This window comes from Jaculus jaculus, chromosome 9 (genome assembly GCF_020740685.1).
Source record: "Jaculus jaculus isolate mJacJac1 chromosome 9, mJacJac1.mat.Y.cur, whole genome shotgun sequence".
NCBI classification, from domain to species: Eukaryota; Metazoa; Chordata; class Mammalia; order Rodentia; family Dipodidae; genus Jaculus; species Jaculus jaculus.
The window spans coordinates 85262374-85279854 of NC_059110.1; the positions used below are offsets into that span (position 1 = coordinate 85262374).

A 17481-nucleotide genomic window follows, 5' to 3' on the forward strand; every position below is an offset into this window, starting at 1 on the left:
AGACATACTACTTACCTGTTATATGCATGTTTTGTCAGCCTGTAAAATTGGGTAATAATAGTACTTCTTTCTTAGGAACATTAAAACATTAAATAAAAGAATGTTTTAGTACTGTACCTGACACAGAATATACATGTATTCCTTGTAATGTTTAAGGCTTCTATTTAGTTCTTAAGCAATTTTTTCATTTGGTGGGAAAAGATACTGGTTTTATGACATTGTAATTCAAATAGCTTGTTCAGACTTTTGTATCTCTAACTTCTTTAGTTATTTATTTTACTTGAAAGGAGTCTCTTTCCATCTTGTAAAAACTTTTTACTTAATAATGTCTTAAATTTTGGGGGGTTTGGTTTTGGTTTTTGAAATAGGGTTTTGCTCTAGCCCAAGCTGACCTGTAATTCACTATGTAGCCTCAAACTCACGATGATTGTCCTACCTCTGCCTCCTGAGTACTGGGATTAAAGGCTTGCATCGCATTACCTGGCTTTAAGTTTTTTGAAAAAATATTTTATTTATTTATTTGTTTGAGAGAAAGAGAGAGAGGATGGACCAAGACATCTAGCCACTGTAAACAAAGTGCAGAGCACATGTGCCACCTTGTACATCTGGCTCTACATGGGTACTGGGGAATTGAACCTGGATCCTTTTGGTTTGCCATCAAGTGCCTTAATGGCTAAGCCATCTCCGCTGCCCTAATTTTTTTTTAAAGCTAGATATTCTATAGCAGTTTATCTCCATGGAAAAGTATGTTGCGTATAATTGTGTAATGACTGCAGAGTACCATAGGGAATGACTAATGCAACTATAATCTTTAAAAATTTCCTTCCCTTCTAAGTTTATCAATTTAACAGGTTATTCTTAAAAGCACATTAGTTTTTGATGTTTTGATATACAGTTAAATAATTGAATGTGGTCACCTTAGTTTGTATTATCAAATCACAGCTTGGATGTGTTGGTATTTTTAGTGACTGGAGGCAACAAATTATGCGGTGAAATAGAATAACAATTGCCAGATATTCTTTAACACAGAGAATCCAAAAACACTGAATGTATTCATGTGTTTAAATCTATCTCAGTTCAAGGAAACAATAGGTGAGAAGAGTGATCTGTCTAGTTCACCCATTCCAAGTAGTTGGCAGTTGAAATTGAATGCAGCTTTTAGAAGATGCATTTCCATAGTAACTGAATGAACTCATATATGACATAACAAGAGGTCTTTGGTTCAGACTTTGGTTGCACTATAGATTTTACTATTGAATCATGTCAGAAAAAAACAGAAACCCATTTCTTCCTATGAAGAGCATTGAAAAAAAATTGTATCAGCTTTCTTTGAACATAATATTTTGTTGTTGTTCCTGCTGCTGCTGTTTCTACTTTTTACTTCTCTTCCTCCTCCTCCTCCTTCTAATTCTTCTTTCCTTCCTTTTCCTTTTCTCCCCCTTCCCCTCTTCTTCCTCCTCTCCTTGCCCCCTCCTATCTTCCCTCTCCTCTTCCTTCCCTCTTCCTCTCCCTGCTTATATAAACACACACACACACACACACACACACACATTTTATGGCAGGATCTCACTCTTTTGCTCAGGTTGTCCTGAAAATTACTTTGTAGCCCAGGTTGGCCTCAAACCAGTGGTCTCTTTCAGCCTCCCAAGTGGTATGAGCCACCATACCTGATTTGAGATTTTATATATATATGTATTTTTTCTTTTTTTTGAGGTAAGGTCTCATTTTAGCTCAGGCTTACCTGGAATTCATTATGTAGTCTCAGGGTGGCCTTGAAGTCATGGTGATCCTCCTACCTCTGCCTCCAAAGTGCTGGGATTAAAGGTGTACACCATCATACTTGGCTCCTTGACTTGATTCTTGATCTGTTTATATCAACTATAACCTTTTCAATTCTAAGCATTTTATAATGATGCTGCAGTTTTAAACTAAACTTAAAGAAAACTGTATTGACCATAAAGGAAGTCTAACTAGGCAAGGTGCAACTAAAAACATCTAGGAATAGCTGTGTTATATCCAGAAGATGGTGTTATAGCACTCCTCTCCATCATTTAGCTATTGAGGTTTTTAAAAAAATATTAAAAACATTTTTTTGGTTTATCTATTTATTTGAGGGAGACAGACAGAGAGAGAAAGAGGCAGAGAGAGAGAATGGGCACGCCAGGGCCTCCAGCCACTGCAAACGAATTCCAGACGCATGTGCCCCCTTGTGCATCTGGCTAACATGAGTCCTGGGGAATCAAGCCTTGGACCAGGATCTTTAGGCTTCACAGGCAAGCGCTTAACCGCTAAGCCATCTCCCCCGCACCCCCCCCCCCTTTTAAGTAAGGTCTCTCTCTAGACCAGGCTGACCTGTAATTCAGTATGTAGTCTCAGGATGGTCTTGAACTCATGGCAATCCTCAAACTCACGGCAATCCACCTACCTCTGTCTCCTGAGTGCTGGGATTAAAGACATGCGCCATCATGCCCAGCATCGAAGTTGCTTTTTAAAAAATATTATATTTTTATTTATTTGATAGAAAGAGGAGAAGAGAGAGAACACGAATGGGCATGCCAGGGCTTTCAGCTGCTGCAAACAAACTCAAGACAAATGTGTCACCTTGTGCATCTGGCTAACGTGGGTCCTAGGGAATTGAACCTGGGTCCTTTGGCTTTGTAGGCAAGTGCCTTATCAGCTAAGCCATCCTTTCAGTCCTCTTGAAGTTTTTTTTTGTATCCAATGCTGCTAAATCTTTATTGGTTGTATTAGTTGAAGAATAATATATCTTGCATACTGCTTATAAGAATAGTTTTCTAGCTGGGCGTGGTGGCACACACCTTTAATCCCAGCACTCGGAAGGCAGAGATAGGAGGATCATGGTGAATTCAAGGCCACCCTGAGACTACATAGTGAATACCAGGTCAGCCTGGGCTAGAATGAAACCCTACCTTGAAAAACAAAAAAAGCAAACAAAAAATAATAGTTTTCTACCTTGCCAAATCTAGACCTAAAAAGACAGTTTCCCTTCCTAGCCTATTTCATAATGATTATATATATCTTTACTACTTCTCTAAGAATTAGGCTGCATTTTAACATTATAGTTAAATTGGCTTTAAATTCTGGAATCCCAGCTCTTCTACTTTCTAGACATGTGACTTGGGCAAATTAATCCTGCTAAGCCTCCATTTCCTTATCTATAGAGTGGGGATAATTCTCATACCTATTTTATAGGATTATTGTTGGCTTTCATGAAAGAGCTGTTGCATAATGAGTGCTCAGTGGTTACTAATGATAAATAGATTAAATCCTTACTTTCTCTAACAATATATACTAAATTATAAATTTTAAAGTTATGATAATTTGGCTTGTAATATATACAATATATATTTATTATAGATGATAATTTTTTCTCAATTTTATTAACATTTTCCATGTTCATAAAAATATACCATGGTAATACCCTCACTCCCTCTACTTTCCCCTTTGAAATTCCATTCTCCATCATATCCCCTCCCCATCTCAATCAGTTTCTCTTTTATTTTGATGTCATGATCTTTTCCCCCTCTTATGATGGTCTTGTGTAGATAGTGTCAGGCTCTATGAGGTGATGGCTATCCAGGCCATTTTATGTCTGGAGGGAGCATGTTGTAAGGAGTCCTACCCTTCCTTTGGCTCTTACATTCTTTCCACCACCTCTTCTGCATTAGACCCTGAGCCTTAGAAGGTGTGATTCGAGATGTTACTTAGTACTCCAGTCACTTCTTTCCAGCACTATGATACCTTCTGAGTTGTCCCAAGATTCTCTACCCAAAGTGAGAGTAGCATTAATATAAGGGTATGAATATTAAGAGACGTGCTTACTGGGCAGTTTGATAAGCATAGTATATATATTTATCCAGACATCAGCAAATGTTATACCCCTACGTCTCATGTCTACCCCTGTTTTAAGTTTTCATTATCAGGAATGTATTCCCCCCCATGGAGCAGGCCTCCAGTCCAATTGGAGGGCAGTTGGTTTCCGCCATAATAGATGTGCCACTATTGCACCTGTTGGCTCATTTGGCCTGGCTGGCCAATAATAAGGCTTGCAGTGTCCACTGTTGAGTATTTTCACTGGTGATATCTCTTTCTCCTATTGTACTGCATGTAGAATGGCTTATTCCAGCTTTCTGTCAGCTGGTCTACATGGAAGAGGTTATCAGCTCAGTTCCAGCAGGAGTTCTCAATGGCTTTGCAGCCCAAGTATGTGGAGTCTTCAGCAATAGGGTTCTTACCATCTATTCCTGGTGGGAAACCAAGGGCCTTGGTAATGGACTATAATGTTTTGGGGGCATCAGGGACTTCCCTGGCGAACAACTCACTGGAGGTATCCCATCCTTGGCACTGAACATTTTCTAGCAACGACCTATGGCTCCTGAGTGTTCCATTGTCCAAAACCAGAGGATTCCATATGATTTATTTAAATCCTCTTAGATGATAATTTTTGTTATGTACTGAATTGTGTCAAATGTGTATTACTCAGGGTCTGAGAGTGAGCATACACATATACACAGTATACCTTGGATCAAAGTTGACACAACCACCTCTACAATGGCAATGAAGTACTACATAATGTATAATGAAGTGCATTTGAAAATAGGGGAGACTGTACCCGTGGTTATCTGTAGCTACCATTGATTATGAAAATTCTTTAAGAGATACAGTGAACTTTGCATTGTGCATGTGAACTCACATTGTAATGTTCAGTGGATATAGTCCAGTGATTAAAAAAATAATTTGGGGGCTGGAGAGATGGCTTAGTGATCAAGGTGTTTGCCACAAAGCCAAAGGATCCTGGTTCAATTCTCCAGGACCCATATGAGCCAGATGCATGAGGGGGCACATGCATCTGGAATTTGTTTACAGTGGCTAGATGCACCAGTCTCTAGATGCCCATTATCTCTCTCTCTGCCTCTTTCTTTCTCTCAAATAAATAAATAAATGAAATATATTAAAAAATAATTTGGCCTGTCATTTATATGATTTATCCAAAGAACTGATAAGAAGCTGGATAGGTATGTGCTTTCTTACTGGTAGTGAAAAATCTATCCTAAATAATAGCCATCTTGAAATGTCCAAAAAAACCCGATATACATTCCTCATGTAGGGCATTTAAGAGTCTTGTGAAATTTTAGCTTGATAGCTTTGAGTACTAGAGGCCTAAACTTGACCAGGAATGTACAAGTGTGCAGAAGTGATACAGGCATACTCTGCTGCTAAGACTATTAAACCATAGCACCAGTTTGTTGTTTAGAGGACTGGGGTGCTATGTTTTTGTTTCTTTGCTTGCTTGTTTCTCCTCCCTCAGTTCTGGGGATTGAACATAGGGTCTCATGTTTGTTTGGTGATGCTCTATGTCAGAACTATTTCCCCAGCTTTTACTTATTTATTTTTTTTAGTTAAGATAGGATTTCTCTAATTTTCTTAGGCTAGCCTTGAACTTGCTTTGTAGTCCGGACAGGCCATGAGAATATGATTCTTGTGTCTCAGTCTCCTGAGGATCTGGGATTATAAGACATGTACCACCAAGCCTGACTAATACTATACTTTTGTATTTCCTTGCCACCTTAAAAAAAAAAATTGGTGTCAGGACTGGAGAGATAGTTCAGCAATTAAGGCATTTGCCTACAAAGCCTAGTGACTTGGGTTTGATTCCCCTGTATCCATGTAAAGCTAGATATACAAAGTAGCATATGCATCTGAAGATTGTTTGCAGAGGTTAGAAGCCCTGGTGTGCCCATATATTCTCATTCATTCTCTGTCTCCTTCTCTCTGTCTCAAATACATAAATAAAGCATTTTTTTTTTAAATATGGTGTCAGAAAACAAACCCAGGGCTTTGTGCTTGCTAGGCAAGCTCTCTGTCACTGAGTTATACCCCCAGCATTTTCCTTACCATTTAGATGTAAGAAATCTAGAAATTTCTTGGACTTTTGATTACTATTGGAATATTGGAGTTACTTTTTTTTTTAAATTATTTATTTATTTATTTGAGAGCGACAGACACAGAGAGAAAGACAGATAGAGGGAGAGGGAGAGAATGGGCGCGCCAGGGCTTCCAGCCTCTGCAAACGAACTCCAGACGCGTGTGCCCCCTTGTGCATCTGGCTAATGTGGGACCTGGGGAACCGAGCCTCGAACCAGGGTCCTTAGGCTTCACAGGCAAGCGCTTAACCGCCAAGCCATCTCTCCAGCCCCAGGAGTTACTTTTAACTCCTCATTTTAAAGTAGTTTCCAGAATTTGACTCCAAAGATAAAGGTCAGAATAATTCATCTCTTGGGCATCTTCAGGAGATGTTTTTGCTGTAGTAAAACCTGGTGCCACATCTTTGGTAGTAATTTATTAGAGATTTGTGAGCTATTCAAATGCCTGCCCAGATTCTAGATTAGACTTAGTTTGAGGTATTATACTGGAAGTCACACTCAAACATGACTCTAGGCTTACCTAGTGAATAATTAGTGAAGTCAAATGGGGACAGTAGTAAATTGGGAACTTTGAGTTCTCTATATAAAGGCTGACAGTTAGAACATAGTATATGACCTATGTTGCTAGAAAAGTCTCATATTTTGAGAAGCACTAGCCATGCAGATGACATGAAATCTCCTGATTTCTTTGTATTGGCAACTGAGTTGTCCAGAGATTTTAAAAAATATTTTTAAAATAGCCGGGCAAGTTGGCACACACCTTTTTTTTTTTTTAATTTTATTTATTTATTTATTTGAGAGTGACAGACACAGAGAGAAAGACAGATAGAGGGAGAGAGAGAATGGGCGCGCCAGGGCTTCCAGCCTCTGCAAACGAACTCCAGATGCGTGCGCCCCCTTGTGCATCTGGCTAACGTGGGACCTGGGGAACCGAGCCTCGAACCAGGGTCCTTAGGCTTCACAGGCAAGCGCTTAACCGCTAAGCCATCTCTCCAGCCCTAAAAAATATTTTTATTTATTTGAGAGAACAAGACAGAGATTGAGAGAGATAGACAGTATACGGGTTCACCAGGACCTCTTGTTGATGCAGATGAATTCCAGATGCATGTGCTACTTTGTGCATCTGGCTTTATGTGGGTACTGGGGAATTAAGCCTGGGCTAACAGGCTTTGCATGCAAGTACCTTTAACTGCTAAGCTATCTTCCCAGTCTAGTCCAGAGATATTTAAACAAATTATTTATTTAGTTATTTTCACGTGTGCATGACTCTGTGTGCGTGTGTGTGTGTGTGTGTGTGCGCGTGCGTGCACCAAGGTCTCTTGCTGCTGCAAACTAATGCCAGATGCTTGTATCACTTTTTGCATCTTGTTTTAGGCATCTTGGCTGGTGGGCTTTGCAAGCAATCACCTTTAACTGCTGAGCCATTTCTCCAGCCCCTAGGAAGATTTTTGAGTGTAAGTAACAGAAGACCAAGTTTAAACCATAAGACTATTTTTGGATTATCTAGTAACAACTCCAAAAATACATAGTCCAGGAGTACTAACTCAGCAATTCAGCAATATCAAAAGCATTTATATCTTTCTTCTCTTCCCCCCTTTATTTTCTCAGTGCTGGGACTTGAACATGATCTTACAATTGCAAGGCAAACGTGCTACCACTAAGGTATATCACCAGCCCAAGAAACAAGTTCTTCATATCTTTCTGTTCTACTACTCACAGTGTATTGGATTCCCATTTTGTATTTGTCTCTACATAAGTGATAGTTTATACAGTGCTAGGCAGTACATCTACTTTTGTTGCAGGAAGGGGTAAAAAGTGTGGCCAATGTGGCTGTACCTTTGATTGGGAAAGCAAAGGTTTTGTAGAGGTCAACTTCCCTTTCCTAGCAGATTTTTTTGTCTTAGGCAGGAACTAGTTTACATTGGCTACCTCTAGCTGCAAGATAGCATGGAAGTCAAGCATATGGCTTTCTTTTTAAAATGTTGAGTGGCAGCAAAGGAGAAGAATGGAAGAAATGAAAGTCATGTCTGGCTTTGTCTACCATGACAACCAATGCAGTTTTAAGAACTTTATATATTTTTTTAAAATTTTTGAACATTTGTTTATTTATTTGAGAGAGAATGGACATACCAGAGCCTCTAGCCACTGCAAATGAACTTCATATGAGTGCACCACCTTGTGCATCTGGTTTATGTGGGTACTGGAGAATCGAACCTGGCCTGGGTCCTTAGGCTTCGCAGGCAAACGCCTTAACTGCCCCGGCCAGTGGGGAGTTGAACAAGGACTCAGGGAGAAGCTAACCTGAATGGGGGAGGCAAACAGACACAAGAAGGAGACCAGGCTAGGTATTTGTCAAGGTCTCGAAGTTTGTTTTTTACACAGGTTTTTATAGGGTTGTAGGGGGAAGGAGTAATAATCAGGCCGGAGATCACAGGGTTACTGGTTAAATGCAATTTCTTTGTTTCTTCATCAATTACCGGCAGCACCAGGAGAGGCTGTCACCCAGGCATAACGGCTCCTTCATTTCTGGTAAAAGATCATTAGATGAGGAAATAGAAACTTAACTTGCTATATGGTGATTTCTGTCAACATGGCCGAGGTTTGGTTCATAGCTGCCAACACTTAACCACTAAGCCATCTCTCCAGCCCAAGAACTCTATCTTAAAACTTGAACAACCTATTTGTGGGGCAAAATTACCTAGTAGGTCACATGCATGGACTTTATATCAGTCTTTATTTTATTTTATTTTATTTTTGTATTTCAGTATTTTACTCATTGGCTTTTGTCAGTCATTTACTATTGATAAGGACGTTGAAATCAGAAAATTTGGATTGAAATTCTGGTACAGAAACTTGCTAGTAGTGTAATATTGGAGAAGTTTGTTTAATCTTTCAAAGTCTGCCATTCTCATCTGGAAAATGGATATATAACATTGCAATATAGCTTAGTTGTTAAGTGCAGAAGCTCTGAATCAGAAAGACATGAGCTGGAATCTTATTTCTGCCAAGTAAGTTTCATAATCTGTTTCTTCCTTTGTAAACAGGGGTTAATAGCTGTATCTTAATGCATAGTCTTTATGATCAAATAAGATACAGGGAGTCCTACCTAAGCAAAGTTCTAAAGTGAGCATATGAAATAAAAACCAAATATAGTCATCCTACAGAAAGGTAGATAGAGCTCTCCTTTTCTAATCTCTGAAAAAGTTCCATAAACCACCAAGAAAAACAAATATACATGTTTTCAGCATGTAGCTATCTGACTGAAACTCTCTGAGGAGACTCAGTTTCTCCCATCTTGAACTGACTTTGTTGCGTGTACTTGCCGAATACAATGCCAGGTAAAATTATATATATTAGAACAATTTTACTAATATTTATTTATTCTCTATCCAGCACATAAAGTTAATTAGCATAAATAAAACGGTCATTTGATGCAATTTCATAGTTATTGGTGAGCTGCTTAATGTAGAAACTGGCCCTTTTGAGCTGGAGAGATGGCTTAGCAGTTAAGGTGTTTGCCTGCAAAGCCAAAGGACTCAGGTTCAATTACCCAGGACCCATATAAGCCACAAGGTGGTGCATGTGTCTGGAGTTCGTTTGCAGTGGCTAGAGGCCCTGGAATGCCCATTCTTTCTCTCTCTCTCCTTCTCTGTCCCTCTCAAACAAATAAATAAAATACCAAAAAAAAAAAACAACAAAAGAAAAGAAACTGCCCTTTAAAGTATTTTAGCCTATTATTATTATTATTTATTTATTTATTTTTACCACAGATGGAGCATATGATGTTTGAGAATGAAGAAGCCAAGGTTGTTGAGGACTTGGCTTCCAACTCTGCAAACATGAATCAGTGATTTCTTTCCCTGCCATATAAGTCAACATTTATAACAGATGTATATGGTCATGGGCATAATATCATGATTTTAGAGATAAGGATGTAGGATTTTCAGTTGCATTTCAAAAGAAAGCCACCATAACTGCTTCTAAATTTATTGGCTAAAGTTAACATGATCCCAAACAAATTACATGCTAATTTAATTTTTTTCATTTTCTAAAATGTGGAGTTTATCATTCACACAAAATATTTTTATTTTAAAATACAAAACATTTGCTTCCTTTCAAATTTATGATGGGAAGGTTTTTAAAGGACAAAGTAATATTAAATGGAATACAAGATGTCAGGAAGCCCTCATGATAAATTACATTTGGTAGTCATTAATCAAGTATGTTAATCATTTTCAACTAAAGCTATGTTGAGCCATAGTTATAGATGATCTGCTTAATAGTGTTGCTATGTGTTTCTAACAAGATCTTATAACACTGACAAAAAGTATTAAGTATGTAATGATCCCGTCTTTGTACCCTTACTCTCTGAATAGCTTACATTTCTTCCATAAAATACTTTGGTACTTCATTTCCTTGATGGCCGAGGTTGTGGTGCTCAAACAAAATGATTTACATATAGGGAAAGACATAAATAGAGCTTAAATATTCACAGCATTACCCTTCAGAAGACAGAGCTTTCCTTTTCTTAAAACAAACATTTATTTTGCATGTTACAATGGGCAGGGATGTACCCTTTGAAATATTTCTTGAGGATCTAAAATTTGAAAGAAAAAAATAACAGTGTTAGGCAGCAAAACTATAAGAACAACAATGTGCTTTTGTTCAAGTGCTATCAAGTATTTTCTACTGGAAGTAAAGATGTCTATACTTGTATCTTATCGTTTGTTGCTTGGTCTAAGGTTGTCTTGTTTTTAAACAAGGGAGGAAAATCTTGTTTTAAGGTGACTCACATAGTGACGTAGTAGGTTAGTAACAAGGTGGTGTTTCTTTGCTCAATATGGGCGCTGGAAATTATAGATACTGGTATTTTCCCATAGAATTTAACTCTTAGATTTGGATTTTTTTTCTTGGTTCTCAAACCTAAGGCTTTGCATATGATAAATGGGAATTCTTAGGAATCTGTGGGTATAGGTACTTGGTTTTATGAGATCCTTAATAGTAAGAAAGATTATAATTCACTTCTATACAACCATGGGAATTTAAGACATTATATTATATATTATAATATTTAAGTTACAATTAGTTTGTACTTAAAAAATTTTTTTGTTTATTTTTATTTATTTATTTATTTGAGAGCGATAGAGAGAGAGAGAGAGAGAGAGAGAGAGAATGGGCATGCCAGGGCCTCCAGCCACTGCAAATGAACTCCAGATGCGTGTGTCCCCTTGTGCATCTGGCTAACGTGGGTCCTGGGGAATCAAGCCTTGAACCAGGGTCCTTAGGCTTCACAGGCAAGCGCTTAACTGCTAAGCCATTTCTCCAGCCCTAGTTTGTACTTTTTTGTCTTTAAATATCCAGTGATCTTTCTTACCTGTGATTATTTTCTCCTACCGTCACTTGAGACCCATGCATCTGTGATTGGATAATTTATCCATTTACAGTTAATTAAATTCAGCTATTGAGTATTTCCTTCCTTCCTTCCTTTCTTTTTTCTTTTGGTTTTTCGAGGAAGGGTCTTGCCCTAGCCCAGGCTGACCTGGAATTCACTATGCAGTCTCAGGGTGACCTTGAACTCATGTTGATACTCCTACCTCTGCCTCCCGAGTGCTGATATTGAAGACATGCGCCATCATGCCTGGCTTATTTCTTTTTCTAAAATCTTGTTATAGTTATAAAAACAGATGAATAGAAACCTAACTTTGGCATTTTTGTAGCTAAATAGATATTATTGCAACCCAGAAATACTGTTTGTTAATAAAAAGAGAGAGAAGCGTAGTTAGAAAGACACATATAAATTAATTCTGTCGTTTATAGAAACTTAGAAATTTTTGTGATTTCTTATAAGAAAATTTATATTGAAAATGAAGTTATTTTTAGAGTAGGATAGAGAATAGTTTTTAATAATAAATCATCTAAACCTAAGGTTTGGAGGCACTTTTAATGAAAAACTTAGAAAAGAGATTAGAAAAGGACTAATTGGTCAGAATCAATACATTTTGAAAAGACCAATTGGTAGTTTTACCTGAGAGAGAAAAAGTAGAATTTTTTTTTTTTTTTAAATATTGGGCTGAGGATGGAGAGAAGGCATTTGCCTGCAAAGCCAAAGGATCCTAGTTACCCACCTTAGCCAGATGCACACAGGGGCACATGCGTCTGGAATTCATTTGCAGTGGCTGGATGCCCTGGTGCGCCCATTCTCTCTCTCTGCCTCTTTCTCCTTCTCAAATAAATAAATAAAATATATTTTTAAAAATTGGGCTGTAATGATGTCTTAGTGGTCAAGGCACTTGCCTGCAAAGCCAAAGGACCCAGGTTCGATTCCCCAGAACTCACATAAGCTAGATGCACAAAGTAGTGCTGTAGGCTCTGGTGTACCCATTTACTCTCTCTCTATCTGCCCCTTTTTCCCCTCCCTCAAATAAGTAAATAGAAAATAAAATGCTTTAAAAATATTATTTATTAGGCGGGTGAAGGGCGAGCCACGGAGTTGCGCATGGTCGGGAGCACTCGGGCTTCTGTGTGCTGCGGCCATGGTGGCTGGGCTTTGCACTGGGCTAGTGTGTTGGTGCGGCATTTCCTGGGTGCTCCAGTGCTCGGCTGCAGCTCCGGCCTTCGGCCCGACCATGGCTTCGGTGTTGGAGGAGTTGCAGAAAGACCTAGAGGAGGTGAAGGTCTTGTTAGAAAAGTACACTAGGAAAAGAGTACATGATGCCCTTACAGTTGAAAAATCCAAGGTTGAGATAGAAATAAAGAACAAGATGCAGCAGAAATCACAGAAGAAACCAGAACTCATTGGCAGTGAAAAACCAGCTGCTGTGGTTGCTCCTTTTACAACAGGATATACAGTGAAGATCAGTAATTATGGATGTGATCAGTCAGATAAGTTTGTGAAAATCTATATTACCTTCACTGGAGTTCACCAGGTTCCCACTAAGAACATGCAAGTGCATTTCACTGAGAGATCATTTGATCTTTTGGTGAAGAATTACTCCAAGATTGTGGACAATCTTTTGAAACCCATCTGTGTGGAAAGCAGTTCAAAAAAAGTCAAAACTGTCACATGTATCATCTTATGTAGAAAGAATGCAGAAAACACATGGCGGGACTACTTGACTCAAGTTGAGAAGGAGTGCAAAGAGAAAGAACAGTTGTCATAGGACAATGAAACAGATCCCAGTGAGGGATTAATGAATGTCCTAAAGAAAATTTATGAAGATGGAGATGATGACATGAAGCGAACCATTGATAAAGCCTGGGTGGAATCAGGAGAGAAGCAAGCTAAGGGAGAGACAGAATTTTGAGAGTTCAGTTTTTTGGGAAACTGTTGTGGAAACTTGTGTTTCCAGTAAGGGAATGTTGTTGAACTGCACATAAATTTGAGAGACAATTTACACAGCCACCTTCTAGGTGAAGGCTGTGAGCTTGCCAGTGGAGGTTGTATTTTAAATATGCTTATTAAGTTTCCTCCAAAGATAGTTTCATTAGTACCCTGGTAATTTTGTTCAAAAAAGTGTTATGGCATTCTTGTTGAAAGGTAAAAAGTGTGTCTAACCCAATAAAAAGGATACATTGTGTATTTTTGTTCAGCTGGAAGATAGAAAACAAAAGTATTTGACTGCCTGTAACTTTCATCAGCTATGCTAATGTAAAAATAAAGAGTAAAGCCAAAATATCCACTAGAATTCCAATTTGTACATGTATGTGTTAGTTACTGCAGAGCAGTTGATCTTTTATCACCAGCTTTAGCAGTGTATATACCATGCATTACCATGCACTAGTCATCCAATCATAAGTGCTCCTATCTAGATTTAAATATATGTTTGTGAATATAAAATTGAAACAAAACACAATCTTGACAAGAACAAATAAGCATCTTTTTTTTTTTTTCTTCTTTTTGGTTTTTCGAGGTAGGGTCTCATTCTGGTCCAGGCTGACCTGGAATTCACTATGTAATATCAGGGTGGCCTTGAACTCATGGCAATCCTCCTACCTCTGCCTCCCAAGTGCTGGGATTAAAGGCGTACGCCACCACGCCTGGCTCAAATAAGCATCTTTATATGGTAAGTACTGCCATGGACCAGATGGTTTACAGAACAGCTATGAAAAAAAAAATTGAAAATCCATCTATGCCTATCTTCAATTAAGTTTGGCTTTGTTTTAAAAAATGCTATTTAAGCTGGATTGCCTTGAGTTTGAGGCTACCCTGAGATTACATAGTGAATTCCAGGTCAGCCTGAGCTAGAGTGAGATCCTACCTCGAAAAAAAAAAAAAAAAAAAAAAAAAAGCTATTTATTAGAGAGAGACAAAAAATGTGCTCGCCAGGGCCTTCAGCCACTGCAAACAAGCATGGGCCACCATATGCAACTGGTTTACATGGGTTTTGGGGAGTTGAACCTGGGTCCTTACACTTCGCAGGCAAACACCTTAACCACTAAGCCATCTCTTTAGCCCTTAAGTTTTTTTTTCTTTTTAAAAGATAACAAAGCTTTCAAGGCTAGATGTTGCTGAGAGTAGCCAATTTGGCTCTGGAGCTTAGCGTTTTCTTTCTTTATTTGGAAAATTTTAGTTAAGGAGTTCTAGGCAGTAAAGTAACATGACTAATTATTTTTAACAAATATGACAGTGTGTATATATTATAAACATAATATATAATAAACATGTTTCATAAAAATATATATGTTTATGAAGATAATGTAATATTTGCTCAGCATCTTTGTGGTCCTTGTTTTGATATTGCATTCAGTTCTTTTAAATATCTCCAGGAGCAGAAAATCTTTTGAAGGTGAATTTGATTTGTATAAACCATCGAAAATAATTTATATAATTAGTAGATGAATACTAATTAACCAATATAAAACATCTTAATTGTTTTTTATATTTCAGGCTCTAGGGATACAGGAATATCTAAACGAATCACTTTCTGCCCTCAGGGCTGTGTGAAAATGGTTGTTTTATAACTCTAGGGCAGATAGTACATCCAAAGACTCTCCAAAGGCTATGTCAGAAAGATGCCCAAGAGCACAAAGACCTCTTGGCCGTGTTGCCTTGTTCACAGAATTGATAACGTTAGTAAAAGAAAGGAGGTTAAAATGGGTGTATAAGCCCGGCGTGGTGGCGCACACCTTTAATCCCAGCACTCGGGAGGCAGAGGTAGGAGGACTGCTGTGAGTTCGAGGCCACCCTGAGACTACAGAGTGAATTCCAGGTCAGCCTGGGATACAGTGAGACCCTACCTCAGAAAGCCAAAAAAAAAAAAAAAGGGTGTGTAAGTTAATGAGATAATTTTTATTAATTATTAACTAGTTTAATAATTTAACAGTTTAGTAACTTAAATAGTTTCTAAGCAGAAATCTCCAGAATGCTTCAAGTAATAGCATATTATGGAATTTCTCAATGTGATTCCTTGAAGAGAACACTCATTTAAAGCAGTAGTTTGTTTTGTGCCAGGTAGAGGAGCAGTGGGAGGTAAGAACTCTTTACCACCTTGTCCACCCATCATCACCAGCGCACTTTGATTGATGTGTATCTCCAAGTAGAGAGTGGATTTGAATGCTGTTGTCTCCTGTATTTGTCTCCAGAGGAAGTAGTGTTATTTGGACTATTTTGGACATGTAAGTATAACCAGAATAGGAACTACCACAAGTAAATGTGTCTTATATTGCTCTTAAAAATAAAAATATGAAGCCAGGCGTGGTGGCACATGCCTTTAATCCCAGCATTCGAGAGGCAGAGGTAGGAGGATAGCCATGAGTTCGAGGCTACCCTAAGATTCCATAGTGAATTCCAGGTCAGCCTGGGCTAGAGTGAGACCCTACCTCAAGAAACCAAAAATAAAAATATGGGCCTGGAGAGATGGCTTAGCAGTTAGGCGTTTGCCTGTGAAGCCTGAGGGCCCTGGTTCGAGGCTTGATTCCCCAGGACCCACATTAGCCAGATGCACAAGGGGGCACACATGTCTGGAGTTTGTTTGCAGTGGCTGGAGTCCCTGGCATGTCCATTTTCTCTCTCTATCTGCCTCTTTCTCTCTGTCACTCTCAAATAAATAAAAATAAACAAAAAACTAAAAATATGAATTGTATTGCTTAGAAAAGAAACTTTCATTGGGTTATTGTTTTATAGGCTTAAATTGAATTATTTACTTTTACCTTGGATATTCTCCAGACATATTCTTCATGTAAAATTAGATGCCTCTGCAGCCTCCCTTTCTTTAATGTATCTGGCGTAATGAAGATGAGAGTCCTCATAGGAGGGGAAGAAAATAGGAAGAGGTAGTGAACACTTTTAGGTGGGTGATGGATAAGGAATTGATGTTGCAACTTTTTTTCAAACTAGTAAAATAGAATGAGAGGAGTGCTAGTAATTTTACTGTGTAACAGGTGCTAATGAGGATATGGTGCAACTAAGGGCATGTAGGGATTGTAGAAAATAGTCTTCAAGTCAATATTCAGAAGTGTTACTTTTTATTTTATTTATTTATTTATTAAATATTTTATTTTTATTTATTTATTTGATGGGGTGGGAGAGAGAATGGGCATGCCAGGGCTTCCGGCCACTGCAAATGAACTCCAGATGCATGGGCCACCTTGTGCATCTGGTTTATGTAGGTACTGGGGAATCAAATCAAGGTCCTTTGGCTTTGCATGCAAGCGCCTTAGCTGCTAAGCCATCTCTCCAGCCCTTTATTTTATTTACTTTTGAGGTAGGGTTTCACTGTATCCCAGGCTGACCTAGAATTCACTAGGTAGTCTCTGGGTGTCCTTGAATTCAAGGCAATCCTCTTACCTCTGCCTCCCAAGTGCTGGGATTAAAGGCATGCACCACCACACCCAGTTTATTTTATTTTGAGAGAGAGAGACAGAGACAGACAAGACAAAGAGAATAGGCATGCCAGGGCCTTCAGCTATTGTGAACAAACTCCAGATGTGTGTGCTCACTTGTGCACATGGGCAACATTGCATGCTCACATCACTGTGCATCTGGCTACATGGGATTTGGAGATTTGAACAAGGGTTCTTAGGCTTTGCAGGCAAGTGTCCTAGCCACTAAGCAATCTCTCCAGCCAAAGGGTTACTTTTTTAAAGTAATGACATATTCATAACAAATGTTTCTTTTATGCAATTATATTAATTTCTAATTTTACTTTGTAACTGAATGAATGAATGCTTATACCATCTTACATATGAATTTTTGTAATTTTTAAATCTTCATACATCATTGTATCAACTCTCTCAGAAAGTGATATGAATTCATCGCTATTTTTGCCTGTGCTGGTTAAACAATAAGCTAGGCTGCTATAAAAAAGAGACTTCAGGGCAGGGCATTGTGGCACAGACCTTTAATCCAGGCACTCAGGAGGCAGAGGTAGGAGGTTTGCTGTGAATTCGAGGCCACCCTGAGACTATGTAGTGAACTTCCAGGTCAGCCTGTGATAGAGCAAAAGACCCTACCCTGAAAAACCACAAAAACAAAAAGAGAGAGAGAGAGAGAGACACTTCAGCTAGGTGTGGTGGTGCATGCTTTTAATCCCAGAAC

At 38.5% G+C, this 17481-nt stretch overlaps 1 protein-coding gene and 1 pseudogene across 1 annotated transcript in view; both read left to right on the forward strand.

Moving 5' to 3' along the window:
- The window catches only part of Ssh2 (slingshot protein phosphatase 2), a 345428-nt gene that overhangs the window by 18931 nt on the left and 309016 nt on the right, over positions 1-17481 (forward strand). The gene's annotated exons all lie outside the window — the stretch shown is intronic.
- Positions 12539-13249, forward strand: LOC101604699 (annotated as a pseudogene).